This window comes from Chelonia mydas, chromosome 3 (assembly GCF_015237465.2).
Source record: "Chelonia mydas isolate rCheMyd1 chromosome 3, rCheMyd1.pri.v2, whole genome shotgun sequence".
NCBI lineage: Eukaryota > Metazoa > Chordata > Testudines > Cheloniidae > Chelonia > Chelonia mydas.
Genome location: NC_057851.1, coordinates 159,302,005 through 159,314,379, shown reverse-complemented (window position 1 = coordinate 159,314,379; position 12,375 = coordinate 159,302,005). Strand labels below are relative to the sequence as shown.

At 40.6% G+C, this 12,375-nt stretch overlaps 1 protein-coding gene across 1 annotated transcript in view; it reads right to left on the bottom strand.

Annotated features, from left to right (window-relative positions):
- The window catches only part of USH2A (usherin), a 571,481-nt gene that overhangs the window by 418,576 nt on the left and 140,530 nt on the right, over positions 1-12,375 (bottom strand). The window lies entirely within an intron of this gene.

Genomic DNA, 12,375 nt, shown 5'->3' with positions numbered 1-12,375 from the left:
TAAGGGCACAGGAGCAAACTATCCTACTGCATATGAAAGATAGAAAGTATGTCAAGAGACCATCCTGACTTAACCAGGAGATCTTCAATTATCTGAAACTCAAAAAAGAGAGTACTACACAAAGTGAAAACTAGGTCAAATTACAAAGGATGAATATGAACAAATAACACAAGTACATAGCGACAAAATTAGAAAAGTCAAGGCACAAAGCAAGATTAAATTAGCTAGAGACATAAAGGATAACAAGAACACATTCTACAAATACATTAGAAGCAAGAGGAAGACTAAGAACAGGGTAGTCCTGTTACTCAATGGGGGGGGGGAACAATAACAGAAAATATGGAAATGGCAGAAGTGCTAATGACTTTTTTGTTTCAGTTTTTACCAAAAAGGTTAGTAGCAACTGCATATCTAGCACAGTGAATGACAGTAATAATGCGGTAGGATCAGAGGCTAAAATAGGGAAAGAACAAGTTAAAAATTACTTAGACAAGTTAGATGTCTTCAAGTCACCAGGGCCTGATGAAATACATCCTAGAATACTCAAGGAGCTGCCTTAGGAAGTATCTGAGCCATTAGCAATTATCTTTGAAAAGTCATGGAAGACAGGAGAGATCTAATAAAAGGGAAATAAGGACAACCCAGGGAATTATAGACCAGTCAACTTAACTTCAGCACCCAGAAAGATAAAGGAGCAAATAATTAAGCAATCAATTTGCAAACACCTAGAAGATAATAAGGTGATAAGTAACAGCATGGATTTGTTAAGAACAAATCATGTCAAACGAACCAACAGCTTTCTTTGACAGGGTAACAAGCCTTGTGGATGGGGGGAAGCAGTAGATGTGGTACAATTGACTTTAGTAAGGCTTTTGATACTGTCTTGCGTTGATGAAATTCAAAAAGGACAAATGCAAAGTACTCTACTTAGGAAGGAACAATCAGTTGCACAAATACAAAATGGGAAATGACTGGCCAGGAAGGAGTACTGCAAAAAGGGATCTGGGGGTCACAGTGGATCACAATCTAAATACGAGTCAACAGTGTAACACTGTTTCAAAAAAGCAAACATCATTCTGGGATGTATTAGCAGGAGTTTCGTAAGCATGACATGAGAAGTAATTCTTCCGCTCTACTCCGTGCTGATTAGGCCTGAACTGAAATATGGTGTCCAGTTCTGGGTGCCACATTTCAGGAAAGATGTGGACAAATTGGAGAAGGTCCAGAGAAGAGCAACAAAAGTGATTAAAGATCTAGAAAACATGACCTATGAGGGAAGATTGAAAAAACTGGGTTCGCTTAGTCTTGGACAATCTACTGCTACTATCAGTTATTCTGTTAGGTTAGATGGCAGAGGTGGTTTGCAGTAAATAAAACATAGGGCCATACACTAAATAAGGACAATAAAAATAACTAACTACCCACTCAGCGAGCATGGTCCTTCCTCTGCACTGAATGAGGCACAGGTCATGTAGAAAAAATAGCATGTCATATAATTAAAAATGATATAGGATATGCAAAATGTGTCTGAATTAAGGTTGCATGGGCAACATTATTCCGGCATTTCATAATTTAAGTATTTTATTTTGCAATCTTAATGTTTTTTTCACATAGGTGGTAGGTTTTGGTTTTTGAATTTGTGTATGTAATATACACAGCAATTTTCCCTACCAAATTATCAGTCTAATCCTGAATGATCGCTTTGACACAATGGCATTGTTCAGTCTATGAGCTGATTGATTTTAGACCTTAGATACTGATTCTTAACAAGCACACAATTTTAATCCTTTAATTTCTTTACTCTGTTAGCAGACACTCAATTGATAAAGCCCATCAAACTTAGACATGGTATTAATTTGATCTCTCTAGAGGATCAATTAGAAGCTGAAATACATACTGATAATATTCATATGAACATTTCCTGGTGATATTCACAACACAATTATAATCAATGCATGTTTTTCCATACATGTCTATTCAACACTTTGTTCAGTAGTTCCATCTGGACCTGTTCTATTCAAAAGTCAAAATCTGGGAATGAGGAAACCGCATCTTAAAAGCAGCTCAAAAGCAGACAGCATTTAAAAGGATCAGAGTCAGCAAAATGAAATGTTTTAGCCTTTCAGAACTATAATTACTACATTTCACCCTACTGGATAACAATGTAGTGGAACAATGTGCTAAATATAGTATGGGACCAAACACGGTCCAGAGATCCATGTGAGAACCTCCATGTATGGATCTCCCATTCCATATGGAAAGAATCTCACATGCCTCCAGAGCATCATTCTTCCCTGCCCCTTGACCTTGTTGAGAGCTCTCCATAGAGTCCATGGTTTACTGTGGGTAGGAGGAAGGGATCACACCCTCAGCCAGTCCCTCATAACTCCCCACAGAAAGATAATATAGCTCCTGGTTGCATACCTTTCCATGTCCTTTCACTCTGTGCTGGGTACCTTCCTGTAAGCTACAGGAGCCCTGTCAGCATGGCTCCAGCTGAATGACTGAACAGTTCTGATTAGCACACATTGTGATAGTTAAATGACTGTTTGTTTTATATCTTTTTGATTGACACTTTGAAGGGGAGGGTATAAGCCTCCTAGAATTAAGGAAGGTCTTGGAGGATGCAGCAAATAGCACAACTATACCAGAAACACAAGATAAAAAGGACTGAAGCCAAGACTATTAAAATGTCCTAGTTGTTGCTTTCTGATCTCACTGAAAACTTAAAAGCTCAGCTATCTCAGACAAGACAGCAGGAAGTTAGTGTCTAGTAAGGCCTAAACTTAGACGTACCATACTACCTTAGTATATGTCTGAGGTCATGCTCCGCCAGTCTACTCCATTCTTACTTTGAAACGTACAAGAGTCATTTACATGTGTCCATAATTACAAAAATATTCAGCATCCTGGATTCTTTGCTAGAAGGCCACGAAATAGAGTTGACTTCAGTTATATTCAATCTTGCAGCATTCGTTTTGAAGTTTAGAAAAATCTCTTAGGGCCAGAACAAAAGTTAAAGTGGTAACATGGAAAACTTTGAAAAATGTATCTGTTCTACATATTGGTTTTGTCACTGCCTCAACATGGCACTAGTGGAATACAGCAAGCAGCAAGGAGAAATATTAGACAGGGTGAGATAAGCAGTTATAGGTTTTCCCGGTCTCACAGAAAGTGATGAAGTCAGTAACTTAGGCACCGCCATATGGAACACTTGCTGCCAAAGTTTGCTTCTGCACATCAAAATATACCAAGCCTGTATCACTTAATGAAGATGTTGACAGAGGACCAGGTAACATCCTTGCAGATTTCTTCTGTGGTGCCCTGTGTCCTATCAAGCTTGTCATGAAGCATCTTGAATGAATTTTGAACCCCTTTGGAAAACAGATTTTTCTGTTGTTGCATATGCTTCAGTAATTCAGCATTTTATCCATCATGTTATAGAAGACTCATATCTTCATGCACAGACATTTCAAATGAAAATATATTATGATTAAGAAAGATTTCTTGAATGGATCAGTTCTGTTCAGGTATATCTTTGATGGTTTTTCTACCATGTATTTTATGCCACAATTTGTCCTGCTGTTACTGAAGACTGGGACAAATAAAAGGTAAAACTATTTCTTGGGCAGCGTGAATAGCGGTATTCTGCTTTTCTGAGGAAAGATTCAAGAGGGTGGAGGACATGCAACAATTGGGCCTGAAAATTTATCCAAATTGTGAACTCAACTGTAAAAAAAAAGTATGTAAAAGTTCACAAGATGTTACAATAATCTGTAACAACAAATATTGATGGTAAAAGGTACAAAAGGGAGACAGAATAACTGAATTAGTCTTAACAAAATGACCAAGTTGATATGATTCAAAGAGTGGGTTGAAATTATTATGGTTAAAAACAGGAGATGTAGAGCTGGAAGTTCATGAACCAAAATTGGTATGTTGGCTATTAGCACAAATTAGCAGAGAAAATTAGTTCCTGATCCTGCAACTGGCTCCATACAGGCAGATACCAAAGATCCATATGGGAACAGCGTTCTTTCTGCACAGAGTCAGTTAAAGGATCAGGACCAAAATATACTGCTTTCCGAACTTGTGCTCTTGGAGTTACTACCCACTCTAAAACTTTTCATGCAAAGACAGGAAAATAAATTTTAAACCTTCCAGTGCAGAATGTCACTGAATACTAGCAATAATGTATTTTGGCTCTGGAGTCTTTGAAAGGATAAAAAAAAGCAACTGGGTGCCAGAGCCTGAGCCGCATAGCTGACCTATTATGCTACAAGAGGTAAATATGAGAATTCATACACAAGTGGAGAATTGGGGTTTTTCTGTACTGGCTACAATAAATCTTTTTACAATATAGAAGAGAGAGAAAAAGCAGATGCTTGATGCTGATAGAAAGTATGTCTATGCCTAACAAAAACAGTTCATCTTAGTGAAAATATTACCCCTGTAACGCTGGCGAGGTCACTGTCAGCTTGGAATATTTGCTGCATAAGTCCCTGTTGTGCATGTTAGAAAATGTTTTAAGATGTTTTGTTCATAAAGCAGCACAGTTCCCTTTGTTGTGCTGGATCACTCCTTTTTCTTTATATCCATCTCCCCTATCTCCTGATCTTTAGGCTTCTTGGGATTACTAAGGAAGGAAGGAATGTCTTTTTCCAGATGAAACTCTGAATTCATTTTAAGTGCAAGGACTAAATTCTCGCTAAAATGTACCGACTGCAACCTTCACGCAAGGGGATCTTTGTCTGACTAGTTAGAAGAAAAGTGGCATTGCCACTTTAAAAAGCTTCTTACAAGAGGTGGGGACAGGAGGAAAGTTTCTGGGGATGTACAGAAAGGGCAGGAAGCAGTTGGGGCCAGGTCAGGAGAAAGTCACTGCATCGTCCTTCCTGCTAACCGGAAGAGTTAGGAGGCCCTCTTGTACCAGGATCAGGTTAGCACGGGTAGTTGGTATGGAAGGAATATAGTTAATAAAATGAATTGGAAAAGGATTTGAAGGAAAGCATCCCTAAGAGAGCTGAGTAAGGGGGGTTGGAGCTCCTGCATTTCATACCATGGGGAGATAGAGCCTCCTCTTCATAACCCCCATTAAAGGAGGTGAGGAAAAGAGCTTGGAACTCATACCTCTGGAACAGTGGGGAACCGATCCCCCTTCTTCCTGCACCATGCTATTTGTTGCCCAATACTCCCACATATTTTATGTGAATAAAACTGTGGCCTAATTTACATCACATCCATTGCCTCCTGTCTTTCTTCTGGAGTGGCCAGGCAACGGTTGTGAGAGTGGCTATCTGGCAGAAAAGTGAAAGAATGGCTCTTCACTGAGACCACCAACTTCACAGGGAGGCACAAGACCTTCAGTGGAAGGAAGTAAAATGAAGAGGAAAACATGGGTTAAAATGATTCTTTTGTGAAGACAAGACTGAGTCTGAAAAGAAAACTCAAGGGGCTTGGCATAAGAATCAAACAAGGTCTGAAAACACATAGCACCTCTTGACAGAAATCCCAAACATACTTTTAATGCCATCTTTGTAAAGTGACCATCTGTCCTAGTTTATCATAATATATTCTAGAATTTTCTTCTGGGATGCCTGAAATAGGTTTTGGGCGGGCGGGGGGGGGTGTTGTGTTTTGTTTTCCATTTATCAATGAAAATATTTGTTTCTTGTAATAACTACAAAATGTTTGTTCAAGATTTATTGCTGTGCAGAATGGAATTTGCTCTATTGCTTCAATCTCACTTCAGATCAAACATAAAATGTGTTTACTGTTTTTTTTCACTGGTTCTAAAAGAATATTTTTCTGCATCACAAAAAACACAACATAGTTTGACATAATTAAATCATAGATCATAGATACTAAGGTCAGAAGGGACCATTATGATCATCTAGTCTGCCCTCCTGCACAATGCAGGCCACAGAATTTCACCCATCCACTCCTGCGAAAAACCTCTCACCTATGTCTGAGCTATTGAAGTCCTCAAATCGTGGTTTAAAGACTTCAAGGAGCAGAGAATCCTCCAGCAAGTGACCCATGCCCCATGCTACAGAGGAAGGCAAAAAACCTCCAGGGCCTCTGCCCAATCTGCCCTGGAGGAAAATTCCTTCCCGACCCCAAAGATGGCGATTAGCTAAACCCTGAGCATATAGGCAAGATTCACCAGCCAGATACTACAGAAAATTCTTTCCTGGGTAACTCAGATCCCACCCCATCTAACATCCCATCACAGGCCATTAGGCCTATTTACCATGAATATTTAATTACCAAAATCATGTTATCCCATCATAGCATCTCCTCCATAAACTTATCGAGTTTAATCTTAAAGCCAGATAGATCTTTTGCCCCCACTGCTTCCCTTGGAAGGCTATTCCAAAACTTCACTCCGATGGTTAGAAACCTTCGTCTAATTTCAAGTCTAAACTTCCTGGTGGCCAGTTTATATCCATTTGTTCTTGTGTCAACATTGGTACTGAGCTTAAATAATTCCTCTCCCTCTCCGGTATTTATCCCTCTGATATATTTATAGAGAGCAATCATATCTCCCCTCAACCTTCTTTTAGTTAGGCTAAACAAGCCAAGCTCCTTGAGTCTCCTTTCATAAGACAAGTTTTCCATTCCTCGGATCATCCTAGTAGCCCTTTGTCAGTTTCTGCTCAAAGTTCCAGTTCCAATGTAAAACATATTCTCATTCGACATGTGGGTGATTATATAGGTAACTCCCCATGCCTCACTTAAGATACTAAATAGAAGAATAGCAAAAGTTTTAAAAATTTTCCATAGGATCATAGTCTGATAGATGGTGACCATTTTTCTCAGTCATGTTTTACATCACAGCCTAAGTACAGTACACATTCATTTCCAGTTCTCATCTACTTCTGAACTGGAATTTTGTAATGGTGTTTTCCTATGGATCCACATCCAGTAGAGAGTAGAAATGAAATTAACCAGTTTCCCTGCCCAACATGAATTTTAAACCTGTCTCCAGTGGTGGAATAAAGTATCATTAACGTATTGCTGAGTATGTGTTTCCCCACCACCACCATATATATAAGTTAAGGCACTCAGGATATCTGGGCGCAAATGCTACCTATTGTCTCCCAGTGTAAGAAAGAAGGGACCTACAAACTGCCCTACACTGTGGAGTTCCAACCTGAGGTCCAGGGCTCTGGCTTGGCTTGCTAAACTCTCCTGCCCCACCAAGGTTACTTTCTCGTCAATTCATAGACTAAGACTCATAGACTTTCTTTTATCTGTTCCCTAGAAATGACCTTACAGCACAGTAATATCTTCAACAGTTTACCCAACTGCAGGTTTTGAATCTTCTCCATTTAGGAAGGACTAAAGTCCTCATATGATTGAAAATAGACACAGTCCCTAAGCCCCTTCCTGGTCCAAAATGAAAAACCAAAAAAAGGTCTTCTGAACATGACAAAATCAAAATACTGGAGAGGAAACTTCCATCTTGTGTGGCAGGTGAGCCACTCCTAGCAGCCTAACCACTCTTTATATTCCCTAAATGCTCCAGGTTGGGCTTCATAGAGTCCAGTGAGCCACAGCTGCCCTTGAACTCAATCCATCAATCCCAACTCCACCGACAAGACCCTAAAGGCTTTTCAGCTCAGCAATGCTCCCAAACATCCAGGACTCCTGACAGATGCAAACTCTGCCACAGATGTCCTGTCTGATCACAGGCATGTCATTTAGGCTGCAATTTTCAAAGGAGTGCAACAGAGTCAGACACCCAGCTCCTGTTGAACCTAACTCCCTCAGGCACCTTTGAAAATCCCAGCCTTAATCTCACTGTGCCTCAGTTCTCCCATCTACAAAACAGGGACAGTACCTTCCCTACTTCACAGGGACATTGTGAAGATACATTTTTAATGCTTCTGAGGTATTCAGACACTAGAATGATGAGGGCTATAGCAGGATGCCATCTTCAGAGAGCACCCTCTCATAGAATGAGGTGTCCCATAAGCACTTCACCATCACTTGCCTCCTGGGTCTCCCAATAACTTTTTTGCAGTCCAAAAGTACTTAAAACAATACTCCCCTTCTTGGGAGTCTAATTTATTAAGTCTAAAAAATAGTCTCCAATAGTCCTTCAAGCTGAAAGCCTTTCCCCTGGTCAGAGATCCCCCTCCTTCATGGGGCTGTGTCCTGCTTCAAGATGGCTTCTCCCAGATGATCTTTTTAAATTAGCCCCATCCAGTTTTACGTGGACTGGCAGCGAAGTCTTTCAAACAAACAGAACTCCACACCTTCATAACAAAGCCCTTTCTGCATAGGTGTGTCTGCTGGAGTACAGTCTTCCCACCATCTTCACCTCTGGAAGACACCTCAAACCAGCTCAGTCTTTTTTCCTCTGCGAGAGGTCAGCAGGTGAGCAGTCCTTCTCCTGATAGTATCTTTTCCATTATGAGGGAAGAGGCAGATTATATATGCTGCCCTCTTTTCCAAAACTTGGCTTGGTTGACATAGAGAGCGAGGGGAGCCTTAACCCACCCTACAGAACCAGGCTCCTGGGTCCCAATTGCTTAAATAAGCAGTAACCTGTTTGGGTTCCCCCACCCCTACCCCAGACACTATCACCCAAGGACCACTTCTTTTCTCCCAGCAACTGCCCGTGCCAGTCCCTAGACCTTTATGTGTGCCAGAACTGCAACTGGGGATAGCTTGCTCCAGTCCCCCTACCATTTAACGGGGACAGAGCACCCTGTTCCACAAGGCTTACAAGTATCTCTCAGTGAATATAAATCTCAGTGTAATCTCTTCTTCTCAGTCTGCGCTAAGGATACTAATCACTAGGCAAGTTCAGACTCTGTATTAAACATACTGTATATAGCAATGAAAAAAATGCAAAATCTAAATAAAGCGACTAGCCACTGTAAACGCTCCCACTATCAAAGATTTGGAGGCTCCTCTCAAGCAGCAAACACATCAGCATCAACAATAACATCTTTGCTGCTGTTATGACTGCTCTTAATTATTCACAGGTATGTTGAGGTGGAAGAAGAAAATATTAAATCTGATTCTTCAATAACTTTCGATGATTAAGGACTTTAAATTAGAGAGACATGAGCAATACTCATTGTAAATATGCCAGACAAAATAACTAATTGGTAAACTACATTCTACAGGACAAATTTTTGATGACTGAAAATGCCCTCTCTGTACTCTACAGTCACCTTCTTTGCAATCACAAATTCCCAGCACAAGTAACTCTCTTAGACTTGTAAGTAAGTTTTAATGCAAACAAACAGGTATTTTGGAAGGCCATTTGAAAAAACTATCCCTAAAGAGTACTTTCTCCAAACAAGACATTTTAAACTGTAATCGATTCCCTCTTCCTAACAGCCACTAAATCCACATCTGGAAAATTAACAGAGATATCAGTAGTTTTTTCCCCCATTTTCTTTATTACCAAAGAGAATTTTAAACATAAGGACACACTGGTTAAAACGCATTAACAAAAATAGTAGCTTCTAAGCAAGTCTCAGAACCCAGAGTCAAGGGAATGTTTTAAAGGGAACATATACTTTGAGCACCTGGCTTCATCAACAAATCTAGGGCAGAAAGGAGTTCCCATCCTTCCATCTTCTGCAGATGGAGATTGCTGGATGTTCTCATAACCGTAGTCCTGGAAGTCACCTCACTGACCTCCTCCCCAGTTAAGTACGTCTCATGGAACAAAGTGTATTTTGAGCACTTCAGAGACTGCAAAAGCGTCTCGTGAAACAGTACCAGCAACGCTGATATGACATGACCTGAAACAGCATCACCTAAAGCAAAATTACTAACAATTAGTGTACCCAGTAACATTTTGAAGAATATGGAGAATGCAGATAAATTAGGACATGTTTTGTTACCTCCAGAGTAGGGCAGGAGTGTTCAAAATAATTCAATCCGCCTCTTCCGTAAAAGTCTATTTCCAGGTGCCTTAAGCATGCAGCTGTATAGAGGAAAATTCTTCACAGTTTTGGGAACTGACAAGTTGCTTGTGGACAGCTGTGGCAGAAGTGATTTTCATCTATACCGGACTTCCTCTCTACCTAACGTATACTCAGAGCACATTTTACTGTGGAGCTGGAGGCTTTGTTACAGACAGAAGGATCCTTCTTAGTACAGCCAATGTTTATTGCCTTACTTCTTTTTATAAGATGAATTTGGATAACTTCCCAGATAATACATCTGCCCCTATTACTTGCCCCTCAGAGTATAAGAATGGTCAGGGAAGGAAGTGAGGACAACTACATTTATTATCAATGAATAAACTGATCTGTCTTTTCTGGAACAGTGAGTATTCACACACACAATATGTCTGCTGGCTGGCATGTACAAGTTGGCACACTTTTGTGTCAAAAATGCACACAGCTGTATGTATAGTGAAACCATTCCATCTAAAGAATACACTGTATGCCAAATGCCTGACTTCAGCAGTGCATTGTAAGGGAAAGATTTAGGGAAGGAATATGTGGAGAAAACAATTTAAAAGGATTTTTTACCTTCTATACACTTCTTTCTTTTTATGGTCTCGTTCTTCAAGTTCTCTGTCCCGCCCCTCCCCCCCCGTGATATTTTGGAAGGGGTGCTGAATCCAGATGACTGAATATACAGCTACCCACATTTTTATTTTTGGATAATTTATTGAGTTGTCAAGATACATGACTTCTACATTTCTGGGTATCATACTGGCTGATTTAATCCGGTCACCCGGTGTTATCTGTAGATGTCTGGACAAATTGCTTACCATATTTCAGTCCCAGCCCATCTCCAGATACTATGACTAATAGCTGATCTCCATAGAAAGATTATAATCCCAAGTGATGATAAATGACATTTATCTGTATCATAAGCAGCCACAAAATGGCAAATTAAAGGGGATTCTATTTTAACATCTTCTCCCATCCCTTCTGTCTATACCTTCCAGAGTCCGCTTCAACCATCTCCAGAGAGACCTTCTCCTTCCTCCTAGCCCTCAGTTTCAATACACAAACAACCTCACTGGCTAAACTGCCCCATGGTCAAACAACCCTTTGCTAGTCACGACAACAGAACAGATTACGTTAATGAGCCCAGCTAGCTGTCCCACCCATGGAAGGGAAATGGAACACTCCAGGGCTTCTGAGCACGAGTAGAGGGAGATTCAGTGATATCCATCACTCTTTGGCTCTCCTCAGACTAATAGTGGAGAATATCCCCTTCCACTGGAGCAATAGAGCTGATAGCAATAGCCCAATCAGAAAAACTGCACCCTTGATCCCTATGCAGTTTAGACCACAACAGTACAGAGAGACAATGGGATAAGCAAATAAAAGATTTTCACTAAACATGCAGGGGAGGTTACAGGCTTTTAATAACAGGGGAATGAACATCAAGCACTTTAGTTGTTGAGGAGAGTCCACTGGCTGTTGCTATGGGCTTGCTATGCACAGTCAGAGACAACTCCCGTGAATCACCACTGTGCTTAAAGCACCTTAAGACAAAGTCAGCAAAAGGAGTGAATACAAGACTTTTAATTGACACACTAGCACTGAGCAAAGTGATATGATTCAGCCTGTCAACAGGAAACCAGAGAAAAGTGATCACTTTGAATCTGGTGAAAACGACGAAGACCAATTGGTACCATGAGCTGGCATCCCAGAAAACATCATCAGCTTGGCCTAGACATTTCCCAAGCAGCTCAAGTTTTCACTGATGCCCTGGAAACACACTTGTCTGGTCCACAAAATGAAGGGCAACAGCAGAAGCAGATTATTTCAATAGAGCACTGCATCTTTCACAGGCTTTCCACCTGAAAAGTTCACTCACCCAAGCCAGAAGCAAGGACAGAAAGAGTGCTGATGGTAGGCACCAGCAATCCAGGAACAGCACAACTACAGGTACAAGTCAATTTGTCAGATTGGTGCAACGCCCCTCACCCAGCCCCTACCCCCACCACACACCCAAAACACTGATGTTCATAGTCACAGGTACATTTTGTCCCATCACTCTGAGAATACTAGAGAAATCCAAAACAGGAGCAAGGGAAAGAGAGTTTTTCTACCAGGTCTCACACCACCACTGGGACACTAAATGGTAGCAGAGGAAGAAACACGCTTTAGAATCAATAGTGAATACACTGCAGAGATCTCACCCCAGAAAAATAAATAAAAATCCAGTTTATACTTCCCACTAAGAAATGTACCATGTCTGCAGCAGTGCTCACCATAGATCAGTGTCTGAGTCCAAAGGAATCAAAATCCCATGTCTGATAAAGGTTTCTACAGGTTCTTTGTGAGAATTTGTAACTTTCAAGCGAATGCATTCAGTTATAGACTTAGCACAACTGAAGTAGTCTTTACATAGCTAACAATCACACAATACTCAAAG